The sequence below is a fragment of the Macrobrachium rosenbergii genome, chromosome 49 (assembly GCF_040412425.1).
Source record: "Macrobrachium rosenbergii isolate ZJJX-2024 chromosome 49, ASM4041242v1, whole genome shotgun sequence".
Taxonomy (NCBI): Eukaryota; Metazoa; Arthropoda; class Malacostraca; order Decapoda; family Palaemonidae; genus Macrobrachium; species Macrobrachium rosenbergii.
Window position 1 is genome coordinate 10,985,129 of NC_089789.1, and position 11,486 is coordinate 10,996,614.

Below are 11,486 nucleotides of genomic sequence, written 5' to 3' on the forward strand. Positions count from 1 at the left end.
ATTTCCCTACCTGCGACAACACCGTAAAAAACAAAGTACGTAAAAATAAATTGGAAGGAGGAGACAGTAATGTAGATGATATAGTGGGGTATACATAATTAATTGCAACAATTGTGGAAACAAATCTGTGGTTGAAACAGGTAGGGGAATAAGGACTAGAATCCAAGAACACAGAAGGGCAGTACAGCTCAACTCACAGGGGAGTGCTACAGCTCGGCATTGTTGGGAAAAGGACCATAGGATGGATTTTAAAAACAGTAGGCCTATATATAAAACCAATAACATCAGTCATAGGAGGGTAATGGAAAGGGTACTCATCAGAGAGATTAAAGTGATAGAAGGAAACAGAGGATTTACCTCAGAAGATCCCATAAGCCGAGCTTTAATATTAAAAGAAGCTAAGATCGACCCTTCTGACCTGGAGGTTAGGTCTCCTGTCCAACGACCGATGGTGACATTCACTTACCACAAGGGTTAATCCCAGTTCAGGATAGCAAACCGAAAGGAGGGGATTAACAACTCTCAAGAGAATGGAAACCAGGACAGCCATCATACAAATGACAGCACAGGGAGAAATTCCAGAAGATTGCTGACCACTTTCACATCTCTTGAAAAAGGGTCACAGTTAGGACCTGAAAGCACTCGAGATTCAAGTAATATGTAAATATTTACAAATAAACAAGTAATACGCAGGAATCTTGTGGGTTTCTCTTTCCAGCTTTAGAAGAAAAACTGAAAGAAGTTTTGTTTTGGTTAATAATAATAATAATAATAATAATAATAATAATAATAATAATAATAATAATAATAATAATAATAATAATAATAATAATAATAATAATAATAATAATAATAGCATTGCACTTTGAATATTTGTCATCAAGAAACTCTAGGGTAAATGTGTACTGTACATATTTCACTTCAATCAAAGAAAGGTCTGGAGGATATTAAGCAATGGAAGTCATGTTTTCACACAAAGGAAAGTTCAGAAAGAAGGACTTTAATATAATGAAAGACATCTTTAGAGTCATGATGCCAACTTTCGTATAAGCTACGCTCGGAGAAATCGCATTTGGTAAACTTAAAACAACTTTATGAATGAGATGGTTCATCACATTGTTCAATGGAATTAGTAAGAAAAAATAATCATCGAGACATAAAACCGAGTGATTTCGTAGTTAAGCGTCTAAGGCCTTAAAAAGGAAATTTTACTTAATCAGCAATTAGTATATTACATGCTAGACGAGCCTCTGTAGATAATAGACACACACACTCTCTAGCTATCTATCTGTCTATCTATCTATCTATCTATCTATCTCTCCTCTCCCTCTCAAATCTAAAGGTTTAATCTTAATGTAGTCTTATAATCTGAATTTTTTTTACTAATATTGCTTATAAATTTGCACAAATTTACACTGAATATTAAACAATGTGTGTTTATATTCTATCGATTGAACTTTATACCCCTTTCAAGCCCAGATGATGATGATACAACTTTCCCTATTTGAGAACATTGTCTGTAACTCTGTATTCCTTAATGAAACCAAATATTTGCAAAAATGTTCACCTTGCAAGAGTAATATATCTGTATATATATATATATATATATATATATATATATATATATATATATATATATATATATATATATATATATATATATATATATATATATATATATATATATATATATATATATATATATATATATATATATATATATATATATATATATATAATATAAAATACTCAAGCATTCTTGAACAACATATATATTCGTCTCATTGGCTCCATTCCTTTTTTTTAATTCAGATGTCAGTGATTGGCAAACCCGAAGCACAGTAGTATTCCTAAAATAATCCCGTTATGGACAAAATGAAGAATGATTTGGAGAAAGTGGCTGACTGGCCCCAACAACAAAGGAATATCGACTCTCTCAATTCTGCCTAAATTTCAAGAGAATTACATGGAGCCTGTAATTGCCCCTCGCGACTCTTACGAATAAGAAGTCATCAATTTGCTTCAACTTAACCACACCCAATTTCTGCCTTCTTCAATCCTAGTTTTTTTGTGATTTCAGTTTTTTGTAATATCTTTGTTTACATCAAATCTTTTTTTTCCTTTTATTCCTAGCTATTTATTTCACTGTTTTTTTTATTCATTGAATATCTTTGTTTATATCAAATCTGTTTTCTCGTTATTACTAGTTTTTTCTTTAATTCACTGCTTTTATTCATTGAATGTCTTTGTTTACATCAAATCTGTTTTCCATTTTATTCCTAGTTTTTTTTTACTAAGTTTTTTCTTCTCTTTTCTTCCTAATTTTTATTTCACTGATTTTTTCTTCTCTTTTGTTCCTAGTTTTTTTTTTCATTTTACTGTTTTTTTATTCACTGAATCTCTCCGTTTACATCTTATCTGTTTTCACTGATATTATTTGGGATTTGTTACTGTAGCCCTCTTTAATAGCAAATATCTGATTTCACCCTCCCGATACAGTTTATTGTTAGTCGCAATATTTATGAATATATTTTATGTTTGTATTTACTTAGTTTTTGTTCCCCTTCATGATTTACAGTGTGTTTATTTAAAAGCTCTTTACAAAGGAATATCGAGTTTCACCCCTTTTGTCATAATGCATTGCTATTCTGTTCTGCTAAATCTTTTTCCATGTCAGTGTTTAATGTTACGAATCATATTCCTCTACTCCTCTCTCTCTCTCTCTCTCTCTCTCTCTCTCTCTCTCTCTATATATATATATATATATATATATATATATATATATATATATATATATATATATATATATATATATATATATATATATATATATATATGTGTGTGTGTGTATGTATAAAAATATATATTGTTGCGTGAGTGATCCGGCTGATGAGTTTAATTATTATTTACTCTGATTTATATTGCCTTGGTTTACCTAAGACCCACGTAATTCTGTCAGTTAGGGCTATATTTAACTCTAAAGGACAGATAATGAATAGTTCAGGTCGCCAGTTAACACTCGTTAACAAAGAATAGAGGTTTTTATAACCACATGAATGAATTCAGCAAACTTACTGGAACACTAGTTTCAGCAAAACAAGCAATTCAAATACAGCAGAATGGGTTATTTACAGGAGCTAACAGCAGCCCCGAATATTAGTCCGTCTTAGGACACACTTCAATGCTACATAGCATGAACGCAACAGAGCTTGGGTTCTCAGACACTGTATCAGGAATTTACTACAAGGTCGAATTTAGGCTTCTTGATACTAATGATGCAGGTTCTTCTCCCAGAAAGAGGATATGCTGTGCAGCCCCAAGGCATACTTAATTCTGGAAAAGACGTATCCAGATAACAATCTTGTATTACAGAAACTTTCACTTGTCATTACTAATCACTAGGGGATTATTCTTAGTTCAAAAATAATACGTTTAACACCATGAAGGTTAAATTATGTGACTTCACTAGACAACAATAATTGTACTTGATAGATAACTTCATAAATGGGATATGTTTTATTAAGCTCTCTTAGTCAGTGACTGTTTAAGAGATGAAAAATTGAAGCATGAAAAATGAGGGTTGCAGTCGAAGGGAAAGAGAACTGGGAGTAATTTTTCACAATCAGACTTACCTCTGGGGGAGATAATACAATGATCAGATGTATTAGTTTCCTTGGTCCGTTTGGAGTAACAATTTTCTCCCTCGCGTTCGGACAGGGACAGAGAGACAAAGGCAGGTTAGTGGACCGGCCGAGATGGGTCTTGCCTCGATGAGGTCTCAGCTCAGAGCCTGCAGATGCAGGTTGTCTAGAGTCGCGGCTGTTTTCAAATCCCTCTTGCCCAGGTTCTGACCTGAAGGGACAAAAGACTCGCCAGCACAAAGGTCACAGAAAAGTAAGCTCAAAGTACAATCTATCTAAGGTCTGTCCTAGCAAAACCTATCCCTTCCTATATTCCTTTGAACTAAAATTCTTACCCAAAGGAAGGAAGAAAGGTTGAACAGATAATATTTATAATATATATATAAATTATATATACATATATATATATATATATATATATATATATATATATATATATATATATATATATATATATATATATATATATATATATATATACAGTAACACTTTTTCCATGTCAGTGTTTAATGTTATGAATCATATTCCTCTACTCCTATCTCTCTCTCTCTCTCTCTCTCTCTCTCTCTCTCTCTCTCTCTCTCTCTCTCTCTCTCTATATATATATATATATATATATATATATATATATATATATATATATATATATATATATATATATATATATATATATATATATATATATATATATATATATATATTATAATACAAAGTCGCTGCACGACCCTTAATTTGCACTTAGCTTATTGAAAGTAGAAGCGTCGCTGCCTACCCGAGCCCAGTTGACCTAGATATCAAAACAAAGTTATCAACATTTCGATCTGTCCCTTTCTTTACCTGAAACAGACATTTAGATGGCACGGTCGAAAGGGGCAAAGATGAGAGGCTGGGTGCCATTCCCTTAAGCAGCTTGGCCTAACTAAGCTGCTTAAAACAACCCTTCTAATGGCAGATTGAGTCGGCTGGATTGTCTTTCCACAGGACACCTGGGGAGATGCAAGCAGATGGTCAAGACACCTGGAAGATGACACATCTTGGGCATGGTCACCACACGGGCCCAACATCAGTGCCCCTACTCTCGACAGCGGCCTTAAAAGGGCCTTGGAAAGAGACATCTTGGTAGTCAGTCATGGGGCAGTTGGTGGGCAGTATGTAGTTGGGCCATTAGCAGTTAGCAGTTGCAGTTAGACATACACGTGGGCGAGTGATACAAGATGCTGAGAGGTAACCCTCCACCCTTCCACCCAGATGTCCACACCAGACTCCTGACATGAACCCAGTACTACAGTCATCCTCGAAAGGACCTACCCAGGAGCCTGAGTACGATGTCACGTGTGTGATTGTCCCTTGTCATCCTTCACCATCCTTTCAGTCACGACCGTTTGCCCTTTTAAAGTATTAACGAGTGCCAGTATTGTTTTTCATCCTTGTGTTTTTGTTCAGTGCCTTTTGCAGTGTTTCTTGTTCCAGTTTAAAATGTTCAGTTATTCCTTGAGTCCTTGGCACCCTCAGTGCAGACTCAAGTCATATTCTGTGTTATATTTTCCTTTACTGGGGTGTAATGTGTAGATCTCTCTTGGAAGAGGGACCTATTCGCAGTAGACTCATCTTGGACTGTACCTCGCCCTTATTCAAGACTCCAATAGCAGGAACTTCAGGCGTTGCAAGCCCTTTAACAATTCAGTTACCCATTTTCCCTTCTAATGCTTTTGTTTTGTTAATATAATTCCTTGATTTATCCCAAGCGTTTACGTAACATTTCCTTATGAAGTCGAGCCTTCAGTTCCCAAAATCATCCCTTGTTCTTTGTTTTTTATGATTTCCCTTTATGTAAGTCAGAACTCCAAGGCCAATTAAATAAAGGTTCTGTTGCCGCCTGTAAAAATCACTAGAAATCACATAACCCCAGGGAAATTCGTAAAAATGGCGACCTTCCTATAGATCTCGTTTAGCAGTTGCATTTTCCCCTCTATTGTTGCTTCATTGCATTTGCAACTCGCCAGATCAGCTATTAGCAAAGCTAAGCTGGGTGTGAGACAAATTCCAAACCTGGTACCAAGAGCACAGACCAAGAGAGTTCCATGTAAGTAATGTGTTTATCTTAGCAAAAATTTTTTTTACGGTCGTGACTGTTCCTAGGAATTAGGAATAGGGATGCATGTATTCACTGAGAGAAGAGACCTGCCATATTAGATTTGTTAATGCATGCCTTTCAGGATAGGTAGTTAGGAAATAACCAGTGCTAACCATTCTTTGCTTCGAGGAACAGTGCGAAATTCCTCTGTGTTAAAATCTTTGCCATATTTTTTGCATTGAGAAATAGTGTGAAAGAAATTCCTATGTGTTAAATTTTACTTCTCATTTCGGAATAGCAAGATTATTTAGGCATGTACGAACTCCCCCATGGGATAAGATCAGCTTGCATTGCTGAAATACTCTCTGTCAGATTAGCTAAAACTCGAATTAGGCGTTAGGAAAGCGAAATTTTGAACTCCTCTTCCAGGGAAAATTACAAGGTCACTTTCCTGTTATCTGCCCATCCCGGGAAATTCCCAGTAGTCCCAGATGGTCTATAAACAGACGGGTTCATTCACACAGAGTCTAAAAATAACTCTGGTGAGCGTCAGATGACCTTCACTCTCCCCCTCCCCGTGTACTCAGCAAAATTTGGGGGGGGGGGTTTATCCCGTTAGTAATTTCCAAGTCCTACGGGACAAATCCTATTTTCAAGTCTTACAAGACCAACCCAATTTCTCAGTCCTAAGGGACGGATCCAAATTCAAGTCTTAAGAGACTCCACTAAAAATTCTACGTCGCACAAGGCGAGAATTTCCAAGTCCTATGAGCAAACCAGATTCCAAGTCTTACAAGACTCCACTAAATTCTACATTGTACGAGGCAAGAATTTCCAAGTCCTATGGATGAACCAAATTCCAAGTCTTACGAGACTCAACTAAATTCTTCGTTGCACGAGGTGAGAATTTCCAAGTCCTATGGGCAAACCAACTTCCAAGTCTTACAAGACTCCACTAAATTCTGCATCTTACAAGGCGAGAATTTCTAATTCCTACAGGAAAACCAAAATCCAAGTCCTTTTGAGACCTTATATTAGTGTATTTCACACACATCCAAGCCCCTATGGGACTGATCATTCCAGTTCATTAGAACAATACCTTAATTTCATGCTACAGCCGGCCAAGTCTGAGTGTGACATAAAATCCAGTTACGTCTTCTGAGACACACATTAAAATTCGTTCGCCACAAACAACCACGTCTTACTCAGACATATTAAACTTTAACAAAGTCTCCTCAGACTTACTGATCAATTGTCTTATTCAGACAGATCCATTCTCATTCAGCCTGAACAATTGAGTGTTTCAGATTCTTGCAACTGAGTTTTTTTCAGACAACCTGAGTCTTCTCAGACATATTTGATTCTCTAGCGGGTCCAGTCCATATAACCATTATTTCAAGATGGCTACTGCCAGAGCCCAACAAAATGAGGACTTCAAATTCTACATGTCCACTGGAAAGGACATGGGACTATCAGGACAAGCACTGAGGGAATGGGTTCAAGAGAGTGGACGATGCCAAGGCGGAAAGAGAGGCAGAAAGAAGGGCCCAGGAGAAATGAGAAGCCGAGAGGCAAGAGAGAGAGATAGAGAGAGTCGCCCAGGAGAAAAGAGAGGAGCTAGAACGGCAAGAGAGGGAGAAAGAACGGCAAGAGAGAGAGAAAGAAAGAATCGCCCAGGAGAAGAGAGAGGAAATGGAGAGGCAAGAGAGAGAGAAAGAGAGAATTGCCCAGGAGAAAAGAGAGGAGGAAGAGAGAGAGGAGACAGAGAGGGAGGAGCAAGAGAGACAGCATGCCCATGACCTCCAGATGGTAGAACAACAGAACACCACCCCTGCTCCTGCGGCGGGAATGAGCGCCCTCAGCCAAGCTCACTCATTCATGCCAAAATGGACAGAGACTGAACCTGAAGTACGGATTGAGAGGGCCGAAAGAGTCCTGGAGTGCTGCACCCTCTCCCCCACGGAACTCTCCCTTTTTCTCACTAAATTCCTGGGAGGTAAGGCACTCATCGCCTACCACACCCTTTCGGCAGAGGATAGGGGAAACTGGGAAGCCTTATGCCACGCGGTTACCAAGGTGTATGCGATTACCCCCGAGCGGTGGAGGAGGCGTTGGAGAAAGCAGCCAAGAGAAGCAGGCCAGACTTGGTCCGATTGGGCGTACCACTCTGAGCGGGCGTTAGCAAAATGGCTCGAGTCTGGAGGAGCCACTAGCGCTGCCGAGGTACTCGAGAAATTTAAATTTGAGCATTTCCTGTGCTATGCCCCTCCTGCCCTGGCCACTCATGTAGTAGAAAAAGCCCCTGCAACACTCACCGAGTGTTGCCGGATAGCAGGCATGTGGGAGACTCACCACCCTCAGGAAGGATCCACAGGGTGGAAGATAAATCCCCCGCCCCTCTTTGGAGGATCAAATCTCCATAAGAATGGAAACTCGGGCAAGCCCCTAAATTGCCATTGTTGTAAAAAGACGGTGCATTCCTCTGACCAGTGCCGAAATTGGCCCTCTCCCGGGAAACAACCTAATAACTCACCTGCACCCTCCACAGGGGCAGTGCGAAGAGATTTCAGCCAAATCTTTTGCACGGCATGCAAGGTTTATGGCAACTCTCCCTCATGGGTGAAATGCCCTAAAAATAATAAGTCCAATACTCCTGCCGTTTCCTTGGCCATCACAAATTCCAAGTCCTTGGGCCCTCCCACCGAAGGTCCCATACATGTGGTCCCAACCTGAGGCAACTACCCCATGCCCCGAGTCAAGGCATTCGATGACTTGGGCGCGCAAATCTCCCTTATACAAAGGGGTAGAGTTAGCTACTGTCAATAGACGAAACCTTGTCATGATCGAGGGAGTAAATCAATTAAAAATAATACTCCCTACAGTCCAGTTGAGAGTCACAAGACCTCATCAATAAAATTTGCAATCTTGCAGTAGCAAGCTATCTTCCCGGAGGCTATGACGTCATCCTGGGACAGGACTTTCAGTCCCCACAGAAGTCACAACAATCCAGGGTCCACATTCCCCAACTCATTCCTTGGGCGCAAGTAATCCTCCCCCACTTTTCCCCCAGTCAAGACTGGCGCCCCCTGGGTACCATAAGGACGTGAAGTTCCTACCAGTGTCACCTGAGTACGATGTACAGTGACCCCTCGATCGATTCCTGATCCAATTCCAGTGCCCGGCCCTGCCTCAGTGCCAGTGCCAGGGCCCCAATCAGATCTCCCTCCAGGAGATGCCAAATCACTGCCAGTGCCACTTGCATGCACCGAGCAGTGCCAAGCTCCGTCCGTCCTGACCGGTGAGCACAAGAAACCACTGATAGTGCCTGACCCTGCCTTAGTGCCAGCGCCAGAGGACGCCCTCGATCTCCATTCAAGGGATCCAACTCAGGAACCCCTTTCTTCTCCCGGCCTGGAACCGCCATCAGCGCCGGTAAGACAGACAGTTCCTCTCGACCACAGCGGAAGTTCACCTAAAGGTGTGGCCTCGCAACCCGTGCCTGAGCTGGTCACCACTGCCTATGTGTCATCCACGCCCCCGCCAACCGTCACCACTCTCTCGCTGCCCGCTGCAGATACCCTCGCGAGTCAGGATTCTGCCATCTCTCACTTGGCCGATGAACTCCAAGAGCTGCAATGGATCATGGTAGAACTAGCGAAGAAAATCCCTGTCAGCTGTCGCAGCAGCCAACACAGGTGGCACTCCATGCCTCCCTCTGGCCTCGGGCTCCGATTCCCCGGCCGAGGATGGCTGTCCAAGTAGGAGAGGTTCGCGGTGGAAGTACCATGGGCGTGGGAAATTCCCGGTAGTCTACAAAGAGCTCTGGAGCTCTCCTGGTACCTGTGCCACCCCTTCATCTTTTGAAGGTCATGGTACCTCTAATCCAGAAGAGGATGTCAAGGCTCTCCACTATCTTCTTCTATTCCTCTGGAACTTCTATCCCTTATCCTTCTCTATTGATCTTTCCTTTAAGTTTTTTATTATCACCACACGAGGCAATTAAATACGGGATACAAATCCCCTCAAAATGCATAAATCATTTTGTTATAAAGCAATAAGAATAGCAGAGTGGGAAGTGGCACGCCCTTGTGCCCATACTTTGGCACAGGGCATGCGTGTCAGCTCTCCCTGAAGGAGTCGCGCCCTTTGGGTTCCCTTTTCCAGCCCTTGGGCTGAGAGATAGTCCGGGCCGTAGTTTATATGCAACGGATGATGAATTCTTGCATAAACACTAAATACCTCACTCTGCTTTCATTGGCTCTTCTGCGCATAACATTTACTCCTTTATTCATTTATTTATTTTTCTGTGTATCTACTTTTAACGAATCGTGAGTCATAAACTCCTGCCCTTGTGATTTTTAATGCCACCTTCGTAAAATCCGAGAGATGTGTCCCGTCCTTTTGTACACAGTCACGCCCCTCACTTGTATCATTTTGTTCATTTTTCATTTTGTTTTTATTTTTTTTCTAAGAACTCTATTTTGGCCCAGACCCCTCATCATTTGTCTGCTTATCCCATCATAACATTGAGCGATTATTTATTTATAGCCCTTGCCCAAGTTATGGGCCGTGGAAGCATAAAGTTAGCGTGGTTTAAAGTTAGCGAATTAAAATTCGCGAATACTCTCGCTCACCCACAGCTGTCAAAATCCCCAGTGTAAGTTGTCAGCCATCAACTGTCGAGTTGGCGATGCTTTGAACTATTAGCTAAGCAATTACCCATGTGAATTGCGTATCGTCATTACAATATCACATAAAGGGGATGTCATTTACAAAAACGCTGTATGTATCATTTACACCGCCTCTTCAAAGCATACTAACCGCATGCCTATGTCTATTTAGAATTAAGGAACTTATATGTAAATTAATTCTTAAATTTTGTCACCTGCCTCAAAATTATCTTGTCCTCACAATCTTAAAGTAACGTTTACCGTAAATTTGAAGAAATTAATGTGCCATATTAAAGTAGTTACTATTAATGTGTGTTGGAAGTATAGTAAAGCTTCTTTCCATTTTTGTGTGTGTGTTGGAAGTAAAGTAAAGTTTCTTTCTATTTTTGTGTGGGAGATAAAGTAAAGAACAGCTTTTCCATTTATTGTGCTAAGAAGAGTAACGTAAAGCATCTGTGCCAACTTGAATAGCAACATGCGCACCCGGAGGAGGTGCATATGTTGTCTTCGCTGCACAGACGACCCTTAATTTGCACTTAGGTTATTGAAAGTAGAAGCGTCGCTACCTACCTGATCCCAGTTGACCTAGATATCAAAACAAAGTTATCAACATTTCGATCTGTCCCTTTCTTTACCTGAAACAGACATTTAGATGGCACGTTTGAAAGGGGGTAAAGATGAGAAGCTGGGTGCCACTCCCTTAAGCAGCTTAGCCTAACTAAGCTGCTTAAAACAACCCTTCTAAAGGCAGATTGAGTCTGCTGGATTGTCTTTCCACAGGACACCTGGGGAGATGCAAGCAGATGGTCAAGACACCTGGAAGATGACACATCTTGGGCATGGTCACCACGCGGGCCCAACATCAGTGCCCCTACTCTCGACAGCGGCATTAAAAGGGCCTTGGAAAGAGACATCTTGGCAGTGAGTCACGGGGCAGTTGGATACAAGACGCTGAGAGGTCACCCTCCACCCCTTCCACCCAGATGTCCACACCAGACTCCTGACATGAACCCAGTACTACAGTCATCCTCGAAAGGACCTACCTAGGAAGGAACCTGAGTACGATGTCAAATGTGTGATTGTCCCTTGTCATCCTTCACC